The sequence below is a fragment of the Castanea sativa genome, chromosome 3 (genome assembly GCF_040712315.1).
Source record: "Castanea sativa cultivar Marrone di Chiusa Pesio chromosome 3, ASM4071231v1".
NCBI classification, from domain to species: Eukaryota; Viridiplantae; Streptophyta; class Magnoliopsida; order Fagales; family Fagaceae; genus Castanea; species Castanea sativa.
Window position 1 is genome coordinate 51,648,518 of NC_134015.1, and position 13,965 is coordinate 51,662,482.

The 13,965-nt window shown below is 32.6% G+C and overlaps 1 long non-coding RNA gene across 2 annotated transcripts; it reads left to right on the top strand.

Moving 5' to 3' along the window:
* Positions 1–387: 387 nt before the first annotated feature.
* Positions 388–5,431, top strand: LOC142627239 (uncharacterized). Of its 2 annotated transcripts, XR_012842793.1 has the most exons (5): positions 388–1,954; positions 2,045–2,090; positions 2,170–2,231; positions 2,313–2,357; positions 4,493–5,431. It is a non-coding gene; the product is annotated as an uncharacterized LOC142627239 (long non-coding RNA). The 2 variants fall into 2 exon arrangements; XR_012842792.1 differs by lacking the exon at positions 2,313–2,357.
* Positions 5,432–13,965: the final 8,534 nt, after the last annotated feature.

The window sequence follows — 13,965 nt, forward strand, 5'->3', positions numbered from 1 at the left end:
CAATCGGATCCACAATGTTGAACTCTGGGATTTCAAAGCTAGTGGGCCTTCCATATATCACTTGGAATGATGACTCTATTCCTAAAAGTTCTTAACAAAATTTCTTTAAAACCTTTTGGAAATCTAGTATCCTTATCCCAAATCCGATAACTCTCCTCATAAAAAAATTCAGAAAATCCTTCCCCCTTCCACTTAGGATAGTTCATTGCATAGAACTCCTTCTCAAGTAGAAAACCAGACAAATCAGCCCCACCTTCCTTCGCAAATTGTACATCACTACCAATTGCGGCAAAAGAATTTGCCACCGCATTACAGTGTCTACTAACCCAATCAAGCTCGACGCTGAAACCCTTTCCCTCAAGTAACTCATCTCTTATCTTCTTTAGGGTTTTGTCAATCGGTGTATCTTTCAAAACCTTATCTTGAGCAAGATTTTGAGGGATGTGGAGTGTATCCACCTGGATATGAAAGTCCTTCAAACCATATCTATCCGTAACCAGCTTCGCCCATTGGCACACAGCCTTCACATCCAACTCCAAATTGTCCAAAACACCTCCTTTTCTATCAATGGAAGACCATGATGTACCACAGTATAACGGATAGTAGGCCTGATCGACCACAAGAAGCCTGGTCCCAGCCAATTTCTAGTAGGTTTTCTATTAGCTATTTACATTTTTAAGTTTTATTTGAGCATTTTATTTATTTACTTTGTTAAATTGTCAGGTATTGAAATTGTTATTAATAGACCAACATGGATACCAAGTAAAAATCATCCATTTACCGCCAATATTGATGCTGCAGAGGAGAACTACCTTGCAAATCCATGATGTACCACAGCATAACGGATAGTAGGCCTGATCAACCACAAGAAGCCCGGTCCCAGCCAATTTCTTTCCTGGATTTGCTCGGTAGTTCTGCACCACAGCATCAATATTGGCAGTAAATGGATGATTTTTACTTGGTATCCATGTTGGTCTATTAACAACAGTTTCAATACCTGACAATTTAACAAAGTAAATAAATAAAATGCTCAAATAAAACTTAAAAATGCAAATAGCTGACAGAAAACTTACCAGAAATTGGTTGGGACCGGGCTTCTTGTCGTTGATCAGGCCTACTATCCGTTATGTTGTGGTACATCATGGTCTTCCATTAATAGAAAAGGAGGTGTTGTGGACAATTTGGAGTTGGATGTGAAGGCTGTGTGTCAATGGGCGAAGCTGGTTATGGATAGATATGGTTTGAAGGACTTTCATATCCAGGTGGATACACTCCACATCCCTCAAAATCTTGCTCAAGATAAGGTTTTGAAAGATACACCGATTGACAAAACCCTAAAGAAGATAAGAGATGAGTTACTTGAGGGAAAGGGTTTTAGCGTCGAGCTTGATTGGGTTAGTAGACACTGTAATGCGGTGGCAAATTCTTTTGCCGCAATTGGTAGTGATGTACAATTTGCGAAGGAAGGTGGGGCTGATTTGTCTGGTTTTCTACTTGAGAAGGAGTTCTATGCAATGAACTAACCTAAGTGGAAGGGGGAAGGGTTTTTTGAATTTTTTGATGAGGAGAGTTATCGGATTTGGGATAAGGATACTGGATTTCCAAAAGATTTTAAAGAAATTTTGTTAAGGACTTTTAGGAATAGAGTCATCATTCCAAGTGATATTCATGGAAGGCCCACTAGCTTTGAAATCCCAGAGTTCAACATTGTGGATCCGATTGGAAAGCAGTTTCTGGATCTCATACACGGTGAGATAGATTTTGAACTTTTTTAATTTAGATAATTTTAAGATTTTATTTATTTATTATATTTTATATGTTTGCATAGTATTTGAGCTTTTTGTTTTTTATTTCCTAATAGTTATTGCAGGACTTATTTCTAATGAGGAAATATCAAGCATTTTATCTTAGTTCTGCTGTGAGGGAGAAGATACTCCCAAAGAAGAGTATCTGAGTATGTATTTTAATTTAAGTTATAATGGTATTTTGTTTCACACAAATCATACATTGCTTGACTTAATTTATTCTTTTTTTCTTATACTAGTTGATGTGAACTACATTAAAAAGGCAAGAAAATCTTCTAATGATCTGTAAGTTGATTATTTCCCCTATTTGCTTGTGGTCTGTCTTTTATTTATTTATCTATTTTAATTTTATTTTCTTATATAGGTTCAATTTCCTAGAGTCTATTCAAGTTCATTTGGACTCAGACTAGCCTACCTTTTAAAAAGGTTGTTTCTTTTTCTCTCTCTCATTTTTTTTATTTGACGATTTTGAGTATATTAAATTGGTTTTTTATATAAAAATTTTAGGGGGTGCTGAAAGTGTTTGCCTAGTACAAAAAAGGTTCAAACAAAGTGAGTATTTATTAACTCTTATAACATTGCGGTGATTTGGAGCCTTCACCATTGATAACCTTGATAATTGGTTTTGCTCATGTTGTTATGATGGGGGTCAGCCCCTTGAATGGTCTTGTATTTGGGGGGTTCATGCAGTGTATTTCAATTTCTGATTTCCTTATGTCTGTTAGTTCTCCTCTTTGATTTGTTTGTTTTTGTTACAAGTGCAGAATACAAATCTTATAACCTTTTCTCTTCATAGATAAACTTCTATTATCTATATATTTTAAAAAAAATTTATAACCTTTAAGGAGTAAATATGTAATTACTCAATTTATAACCTGTTGATTTACCTTCAATTTGCTCTTCCTCAAATTTGTGCATTTGTCAACTAAGCCACTTATTTTGGGACAGACAGAAACAGAGTAATTGAATAAGGAAATAGATAGACTGGCAGGATGTCCCTTTGGTGAGGATCAGAAATTAGGGATACTATGGTACATGTGATTCTTAAGTAATATTTTGAGGAAAAAAACTTCATATAAAAGGAGGATCAGATGTTGCCATATAAAGAGTTGTTATCCTCAACAAACCAGGATCATGATGCACACTCTAAAAGAATGTATATTTTGTTTAGTCTTTTATGAGACCTCGATCATTTTGTTTTAAACATTTTTCATATAAATATATTTGTCTTGTTGCAAGCCTTCCCCTTTTGTTAGATAGCGTTTCCATTGAAACCATTGTCTTTTCATCGCAGCTTGTCCTGCTTGACAGATTTGATATCATTCAGACCCTTGGTTAATTGTTCTACTTGCAGGCCTGGTTCATGGGCGAATTCTCCCATATTTCAGCTCAATTTGATCATTTGAGTTAACTTGTTACCATCTGTTTCTTAATTTATTTCTCAAGTATTTTAGTGTTGCTAGACTTGTATATAAAAAAAAAAAGTATTTTGGTATTGCAGGAGCTTTTTTCGAAACTTGTTAATATGTTAGTGCTGTGTCCTTTGTCTGAGAACTAAACACTTAATAGATTTTTTTGAATTCGATAGCTGTTGAAGTATTCTGCACCAAGCTTAATACTTTTGAGACTTTTTTTTTTTTTTTTCCCATTTATCTCCCCTTCAAGATAAGTGTGTGGGTGTATATTACCTTTTAATTATTTGTTCTTCTTTTTAGAATTTTTGTGGTTACTTTTTCCTTTATCAACACCAGTCTTCCTAATAATTCCAGTGGCATACTTGTTACCTTATGGTTTTATGTTGCAAAACTATTGTTGGCATCCAACGGCTTTCTTCGTTTCTTCATAAATCAAGTTGTTTCGGCTTTCTTGGAAAATTATGGAAGTCTTAAGAAAAATTGTGATGCTCCTACCCATGGCAAACAAGATGCCCAGAATGGGCTTGTCGAATAAGCTTCTCCTTCCTCAGATGCCTTGACAGGGATTTCTTCTTGGTGGGTGATAGTGAGTGAGAAAGGCAAAATTTTTTTTTGATAAGTAATAAAGCTTTATTGAAATCAAAAAGAGAGAGTCCCCTAAGTACACAGGGAGTATACAGGGGGGGGGGGGGGGAACAAATCAAAGACGAATATTACAAACATCAAGCAAATCCAAAATGGAAGAAAAAGGAATTCCTCCTGACCCATATAGGATATTGTAGTTAAATATCCCTGCATTAATGATCGTATTATAACTACATCTACTTCTTTTTGGAAAAACAATTTTTATTGTGGGGATGATGCCTAGAATCCCAGATTTTGGTCAAGGGTATGTCAAGTTAGCCAAGGAAGCTACAACTTTACAGTGTGTCTTGGAATCTTTGTTCTGCTATTTTGATAATGGCATTCGCTGGTCTCTAGAACATGGTGTCACTCTTTCTGTCTTGCTGGACACACAGTCAATGATAGAGAAATTTGGTATTTAAATTTCTTTCAGTTTCTTAAAATTGTTCTCAGTGAACTCAACCTGACTTGCTTTCTAACACAGTTTTGTTCTTTATGAATTGTCATCTTGGACGTAATGAGTCCCTAGAAAGTAGAAACAACCCTTGTGATGTGTGTAAATAACAGAAACCACGCTAACCGTAATATGGTTGTTCTGACTTCACTTTTTGTGTCTTATGATGTGCTACTCTTGGTGTCCTTGTTCAGGTTGAGTCTCTGTTATTTACAACTGATGATGACGTTTTACCCAATGCATTCGAAAGGCCAGCTGATTCTGGCACTCAGCAGGGCATGGAACGTACAATCCTACCGAGTGTTGATGAACTTTAACTTCAGTAAGTTCTCTATTTTTTGTATATATGTATGTATGTGTACATGTGATTTTGTTTTTTGCTCATGAGTGTACGGACGAAGTTTTTACTTTTTTAGATCTTGCTCTTCCTTTGATATTATACAATCCAGATCCCAATGTTATCAGAATCATGATCCAGATTGTAGAATTATATGATCCTATGATCCCTCTTTTAGCAAATGACTCTGGTCACTCCAGCACTCCCAGAATCACTTGGAAATGGAATTGTTTAGGTCAGTAGGATCATACAACTTAGTTCTCTATTTTTTGTATATATGTATGTATGTGTACATGTGATTTTGTTTTTTGCTCATGAGTGTACGGATGAAGTTTTTACTTTTTTAGATCTTGCTCTTCCTTTGATATTATACAATCCAGATCCCAATGTCATCAGAATCATGATCCAGATTGTAGAATTATATGATCCTATGATCCCTCTTTTAGCAAATGACTCTGGTCACTCCAGCACTCCCAGAATCACTTGGAAATGGAATTGTTTAGGTCAGTAGGATCATACAACTTTATGACGCCACACTAATCTTGCATCCATTGTCATTTGGGCTATTACTGCTGCAAACCAGCATGAAAACTGTTCATTTCACTTATAGCATTCACGCCTCTGATTCTCCGCTTGAATATGTATTTGATAGAGAGTTGGTGTATTTAAATTTCGTTAGTTTTGCATTCAGATATAGAAATCGTCTTAATGGAATTCAAAATTACTAATTATTTTAACGTAACTGTTTGTATTTGGAGCCTTACAGTGGCCCGAGATATAACAAAGATTTAGACACAGCAATATAGCCTCTACCCTGAGTGGTAAAAGATAATTTTGAATCACTTGTGATAATATATGAGAAAAGTTTGTGGTGTTTCCCCAACTCTATCATTGCAATCCTCCACCCTATCATTCCTCTCTAAAATATGCTATGCTTTTCGTTTCTAGCACTCTCATTGTGAGCCCTAACTGGTTATTATATACTGTTACAAAAGTCCATCCTAGGCAAACTTTAATCACCTACTAATTGGGCTTTCTAGAGGAGTAACACTTCATATTCCCATCAATCAAATGGCTTTCTGTAAATAGCGGCTGAACCCAATGCAAGATCTTCATTTAATTGCGTAATCTATTTAAATTATCCGTATGATTAAGTGTGTGTGTGTGTAGCAACAGTATATAAAAATTAAGTGAGTTGCATGCCTCTCGGCTTTAAAACATTCACTTTCACAGATTATCTTTTTCCTTTGGTTGCATGGCTCGACCCAATTTTGGTCCGGTATAAGAGCATGAGAGTGAAATCAAAATTTGTTTTCAACTTTGAAATAGAAATATATAGGTAGTGATTGTTGTATTTTATTCGACAATGTTACGACTTTGAAAAAGAACAGAAATTGCAAGCGATCCAAAACTCGAGGCATAAAAATAAAATAACAGTTAAAGAATATAAACGATTTTTTTTTTTTTTTGAGGAAGTATAAAAGAAATTATTAATATTAAAGAAACCCAAAAGCCTATTAAGATTAAGGATTATGTTGCTGGCAAATTGCTTCTTTATTCAATCATCTTGTGACCAATTCTATTTAAGCCTGATGAAAAGCTTAGTGTAAAAGAAGCCTTACTGGGAAAGAATTACCAAATGCATTCTAGGATGTTGCACAATATTCTAATAAGGTAAAAGAGTAACCAAATCCATTCATGCAGCTTCTTCAGCTGTGAAAAAAAGAAGTAATGTTTTAGTTTTACTACTACCAAAATATTGAGAGTAAACTCATCGTTTTAAAAAAGTGGAAGTAAGGGCTCTACCTTCAACCTCAGGGCTCTACTTGAACATGAATTACATAATTTGTAAAATCAAAGCTGATAATATCTTGGCAAAAGTTGTATGTTGTAGCTTACTTGACACCTTTTGGTCGCCGTGTGCTCTACAAACATATTAATAGTTGGGTTTTTGTTTTATTTATAAATATTTTGGTTTTCTTTTGCTGGTACAAATATGAATGTGTATATATATATGTGTGTGTATATATATATTATTTTCTTCGTTATCGATTGTTATTATATGTGATTCCAAATGTACATTTTGAGAACAAATAAAAGATAGATTGCAAGGGAGAATCCGTTACAGGGCTACCACCTGTCGGAGTTTATGAAAACAAACATTTTATTTCTTATTTTTTATGTCCATTTTATTTTTAATATAATTCTACAGTTTTGTTATAATTTAGACTGTTCAAAAAAGTCAAGCATTTTATGCATACTAAAAAAAACAAAGTGAACATTACAAATCAATGTATATTATTTTTATTAGAAAATATAGTTTTTTTTTTGTCTGTGTGAACTACTATTCAACAGACAAATATAGGTAAAGACATGTAGCATTTTACTACCCAATGCAAGTAAGAATGAGAAATTGTCTACCATCATCTTTTATAGATCGATGTAAACACTTTAGATATATAAAAAATATGATTATACATCAAATCTCTCTCTCAAAAGCTACCCATCCAATCTCTACTCCAAAAGCCAAAATCTTAAACAAGAAATATAGGAAAAAAAGTAAGATTTTTTTTTTCCATCTAACTCGAAAGTTCCTTCCTAAGGGACATTAAGAATTAGAAGTTATAGTGAACTTTGTAACTTATTTATTATTATTATTTATCTAATCTAGTGTCTTTAGAAGGAATTTTTATTTTTTAAACCGCAAGAAAAGTACAATAATATATTAATAATGCAATTTTATAATGCTTTTTTTTTTGGGTAGATAATCAAGCTCTACATTTTTTTTATATATCTCTGTGTAAATCTACGTTATAAAAATAGCTAGACTTTAGCTCCCCTCCAGACACACACACACATTACTGTAACTTTAAACACATCTAATATAGCTTTAAGCAATTGTGGGTTCTAGCTAACTCAACTGGTAAAATCTCTGATGGTTGAATAAGAGATTTGGGGTTTAATCCCCGCCTACTAAAAAAACTGATTGGTGTCTTGGTCTGATGATAAAGAGCTATCATCAGAAGCGGACGCCATAGGTTGAAACTCTTTCTCAAAAAAAAATATAGCTTTAAGCAATTACACCATTAGGATTTTTTATTGGAACAAATTCACCATTAGATTCAGTGGTGGAGCCAAAAATTTAAGTTGGGGGTAAGATTAAACATATAATTTGATTTTTCAAAATAAATAAATGAATCAATGTAAAAGTATTAAGAGTATGTCAATATATCTATGAATATTTATAGTTGACTCAATGGCTTGAATGGTTTTAAAATTTTAATAGAAACTCTAGGTTTCAGATTGAAAGAGGCTGGTAGCAAAAGAAGAAAAAAAAATTGATGGGAGGTGTGCTTAGAAGTAGCGGTAGAGAGGATTAGGATCCAGCGGAGGGTGCAAATCAACCTCTCTCCCTGTTGAGACATTTTTTTTACCATTTTAATTGTTGACTTTAATTTTTTAATTTTCTAACTTTTTTTTTTTTTAATAATTTTTTTTATATTCAATGGTGGAAACAAGTTGTTTTATTTTTATCATGACTAGGTGGACCCATTATTTTAATATTAGAGTTTATGTAAGAGTGTAGGTGGTGTAAGAAAAGTTGTTCGGGGAATTGGGAAAAAGAGAAAAGTAAAAGTTGTTTATGTGCCCTGGCCCCCACCTCCCCTCGACCTTGATTGTATTATATATTCTTCTTATATTTTAGATTACAAATTTTTAGAATAATAAAAGATTAATAATTATGTTATCTATAAAATATTTAAATTTTAACTTTTTGTATTTTTAAATTATGCAAAAAGATGAGTTCTAGATCGAATATTAAATGGAATTTAATTGTCATAAAATTTGGTATTTATATTGAGAACATACAAAGATATAATCCAACCGTAAATTTTTCAAGTTTTTAATCTAATAAAAAGTTATTAAATGATGTAAGAGCATCCACAGTAGTGGAGTCAAATTTTTAGCTTTTTAACACTACAAAAAGTTACTTCATTTATTTTGCTTTCTCACATTCAACAACGGTGATTTTATTTTAGCTTTTAATACAATAAAATAATATAAATATTATAATAAAATAATATTTCAGTCAACTACCAAAACACAACCACAACCAAAAGTAGTGTGAATGTAGGGTGTACATTGGGAGAGACACAGAGAGGTAGTGAGTAGAGAGACAAAAGCAGTGTGAATATAAAATTAAAAAAAATATATTTTTTTTACCTTTCTTTTGGCTGTGCACTGTAGCTGTGGAACAAAAAAATATAGCTTTGACTCTACTATTGCAGGGTACATTTTGATATTAATGGTGCTAAAAATAGCTATATAGCTGTTTAGAACCACTATTGCTAATATTCTAACTTACTTAAAGTTAAATCTTGTGTAACTTAATTTTGATATATATAATATGAAATTCTGCAATATTATATTCCCACCTCTTCCGTCCTATGTGGCATTCAAAATTCCCATTATAAGGTATAATATGTATTTGCCTTTTACCGTCATAGTTCAGTTGGCATGACCAGGATAATTCATTTTTCTTAGAGTAAAATCGACAAAAGAATTTTATCAAAGAGAAAACTATACAATTACTGTATTAGAATAAACTGGACAAGAAAAGCTTTTTATGATGTGATTTCCTCCATTCAAATAGCCAGAGGCAAGTTATAACCCATTGACAAGACTGCCAACCAAAGTAAAAGCCCTATTCGGAGTTAAGAAGTAGAACTGTAGAAGTACCCCACTCACTCCTATTGCTACCAAGAAGCTCCAAAAATTGAATCACAAAGTCTATTACTTTCTAATCCAGGGCCTATAGGGATGAACACGAAACTTGAAGTCATAAGCTTGTCTCATCTCTATGATTCCATGGAAGTCAACTAATAATACAGAAGATTAGGTCCAGGTTGCTCAAGTGAACTATCATATGGACAGTAATTTCAACAAAAAGAAGCGGAAGATAAATTTCTGATATCTCCATTGTATGGACAATCATCTTACCATTTGCTAGAACAAGATTTATGTGTATGTAAAACCAAGCTTATTTTATGGGGAAAAAAAAATGTACCAGTAATAGTGATCTATATAGTGATACTTTTTCTCATATAGATATGAATAACACTATGTAGTTAATTAATGGGACCTACCATTATATGAGATGAAGAAAGGTCACATCACTGTATTTAGGAACATCATGTTGGTATGAGAAGTTCTAGCTTAACTTGTAACTAGTGAAAGGTACTAATGTCATTTTTTCAAGATCCTCCGTTGTAGGAAATTGTAGTTTCAAAGCTCCCCCACACCAAATAGTTCAGTTAATTACTATGATATCTCTACCTCGTTTAGATCTCTTTTATTTATTTATTTATTTTTATTTTATTTTATGGATGTTTAGATCTCTTTTAAATGGTCATATTTAATGTTGTTATATGACAAATTCTAACATGTCTTTGAGGTATTCATTTTTGTTTTTGTTTTTTAGTCTGCTTGGGGACAATGGGGAGGGGAGCGAAGAGATATTTAATATTTCAATATTGTTGTTGCCACGAGAAGTATAGGCACATGAACATATATATTCTATATTTCTTTTTTTGATACAAGATAGAATTCTACTTTAGCCTAATTTAAGTGTATATGTGTGTGAAGCTTCTTCCTAGATACTTAAATTTCAGCCTGTTGGGCTTTGTGGAGCCTAGTTTATGTTTGATTCGGTTGACGACTTGACCCGAATAATGTTGCGTGATTTTTAATGGGAGATTTTCTGAGGTTTAGTCCATGGAGCGGAGGCTTGGGTTGACAGGTCCAAGCCGGAGCTGCAATTTGTATTTTGCCCTGATAATAGTGAAATCTTTGCAACTCCGTGGACGTAGGTAAATTGCCGAATCACGTAAATACTGTCTTATGCGTGTAATTATTATTATTTTTTTCTTTGGCGTGTATTTTATCTATTTGTTGTTTCTCATAGGTTTAGGAATTCGTGCATATTCCCTACACGGCCCTTACCCCTCACACTCCACAAGTACTTATACTTGTGGAGTGACCATCGTACTAAGAATGTGCGGTGATATATATCTTCTATATTTCTATTCTACTACGTAGTTGATGATGCCAGGGCTAGCTAACTAGGCCTTGTGCATAGTGATAGAGTTACCGGCAATGTTGGCCAGTCCAAATAGTTGACCAATGATATTAATGGTGGTAGGTTGGTTTGTCCTTTCTATTTCCTAATAACAACATTGGCGAAACCGAAAGTTGAGGTGCTTTTGCTCATCTTGTTCCTATAATGTGAGGATAACTCATATTTTAAAGCTCAAATTCTTAGGATTGTTGCAGCTTAATTAATTGCGTAAACCAAGAAATAAGAAAAAAAAATCGAACAAAACAAGTCGACTATAGCTTTACGTGCACTAGAATTAATGGTGGACTAATAGCATGGTGTGGTGCTTGATCCTCTATGCACTCACCCAAGCAATTAGTGTGGCATCACAACAAGATTTGGGTGATTTGGATATATATTACATGCCCTAATTGAATTTTTTTCTTGTAATCACCGTTACAACATTTCAAACATTACGGTATTTATTATAATATTGATTTTTATTCTTATGTAATTATAGTTATAGAATATATACCAACTTTTATTCAACACTTGCTTGAGCGAAAATTATGAGAAGAGTAATCTGACTTGTTGTGACGCCAACTCTATCTAATTTTTCATTTATAACCCAATCTTTAATCTAGAGAGAATCATAGAAGCTACCATAAAGAGTAAATTTGAGAGTCAAATCCCTTGAGCCTTAGAGAGTTCTAAATTCCCTTCCATTTGAATGTTTTTCCGTATGAGATATTTTTTAGAGTTTCTCTTTGAGCATAAACTGTTGATTCTTTAAAGAATTCGAATTTAGTAAGAATGGGGTGTAAAACCCATATTTTACACTATCTAATAAAAGATTGTCACATCAACTTTTTACTTAATGCTCAATACATCTTACCACACATAATAACATTTCAATAAACTCACAGTTAAGTTAGATTTTCAAATGGATATTATAATTGATTGAGTGTGGCTGTATATATTATTTAATATGTAATATGATGATGTGACATGTTGGAATTGGAGGGGTAAAACTTGAGTTTTATACCACATCCTTATTTAATTTAATCTCTTCTTTAAAACCATAGAGTTAGTTTCTCAATAGTGGGTTGTTGATGTAGTTGTTCGAAGTACCAAGTTTCAGATAAGGTTCATTCATGGAGGAGATTCGCCTAGAAGAATTTCAGAGGTTTTGAAGCCATTGAGGTGGGAAGGAAAGTAGGGAATTGGTAGAAGTTACAAAAGTGAGTCTAATTTTAAAAGTTTTATAAGTAGGTTGTTGTGAGAATTTCTTTCTAGTGAATATTTTTACAAGTTTGAATCCCCCTTCAATTAAAGATGTTTGTCATTGGTTTTTCACTTTGTTACTAAATCTATGTGTTAATTTTATTTCTTTCATTATTATTGCTTTTAGATTAGATTTGCTATTATGGTTGAGATAATTGTTTGTACTAATATTTTTGGAATAAATCATAATCTACTTAGTTATTTTAGGGTTAAAATAGAATTCTTTAGTTGACATTTTAAACCTTAGACTTTATAAGTCATAATAATCTAAACCTTTGTCCATATAAAAAACCACAAACAGAGCAACCTATATAATGGGTGAAAATTTTCCTTGGCACCCATTACACTCAAATCGCATCATTATGTTTAATAAAAGGAATGAGGAAAGCTCTAGCATAACAATAATAGAAAGTATAAATATCCTAACTAAAATCATTTGTTCCCACTCGTTATAATGGAATTTACGGATATTTTCGCTCTGTTTGATTCGGTAATGATGTTTTCTAGAAAATGAGTCATTTTTCAAAAAGTAGTTTCTATAAAACTATCTCATTTCCTATGTTTGGTTGCAACTTTAAATGAGTTGAAAAAAGTGTTATAAATTCTTTTATTTAGCTTACTGTGAGATAAAGTTGTTTTTCAAAAAAAAAAAAAAAAGTAAAAAACAATCTCTAAAAATAAGTTATATTTTTTATGTCGACTAAAGATAATTTTCCTCTGACTCATTTTTTCTAATACTGCCAAATAGTGGAAAACATGAAAAACTATCTTTATATAAGGTTTTCTATTGAAACAAACAGAGCGTTCCATTAGAAATATATATCAAAGAGTAGTTGGCATTGGACTCGTCGAAAATAAAATATTATGACAATCTTATTTAGTTTCATTATTAACTCTCTGACAACACAAAAATCCATTTTTCAACTCTTAGATAACATAAAAACTAACCCCTCTCTATCTATCCAAGGGATGGAAGGGTTTTCTGTCATCTCTTTCTCTCTCTTGATCTAATGCTCTACCCTCTTTAATGAGGAGAAAAACTCAAACCATCCACGACAAAATGGTGTTGTTTAGGTGTAGTAGATGCTAAGGAAAATATTCCTCCTACCAAATAAATTACTCCATTAGTATGTGATTTTTAATAAATATGGATAGTGGGGATTATATTGTCATAACTTATAAAGTACAGGGTTTAAAATGGTGAAATTAAAAAGTTTAGGATTTGATTTATAATTGAAAATAAACTTTGAGGATATTTTTTGCTTAGATTTTCTCAAAAAATCTCAGATCTTTTATTCGACGACAAAATACTTAACTAATTGAGCTAAATATACTATAATAAGTGACATAATATTGAATCTCGTCTACACTAAAAGAAGCTCATTAATATCTTGACTTAGTTAAAAGTAATTATCATGACACATATGTCATAAATTCAAATCATATAGCATCTAAAATACTTTTACCCAAAAAAAAAAATTGTATCTAATAAATTAAAAAATAAGTAAAATCATTGTTACTCAAAATAAATAATTACCAACCTATATTTATAATTTTTGAATATGAATACTAGATAAGGTGTGAATATTCAAGAACAATCAAATCACAATAATTTGCAGTTTTAATATTAGATGGCATTTTCTGGTTCGGTTTTTATGTTTGCAACTTTTGTGACCAAAACGGGTTGGAATTATCACAAAAATGGAACTCTGTCTTGATCTTTCTAGTGAATCTCCAAGTAATCACGGGTCTATCCGAGGAGAGATTCTTCCTCAGATGAATCCTCGGGCCCTCGGCTTGTAAGCCAACTCGTAGCCCTAAAAGCCTTTAGTCAAGAACGAACTAGCGCTAATTGATAAAGCCCAAGGCCCAAATATCCACTTAGGTTCTTTCACTCCCCACAATTCTTATGAGCATTTACAACTGATGAAAAAATAGAACTTTTGATA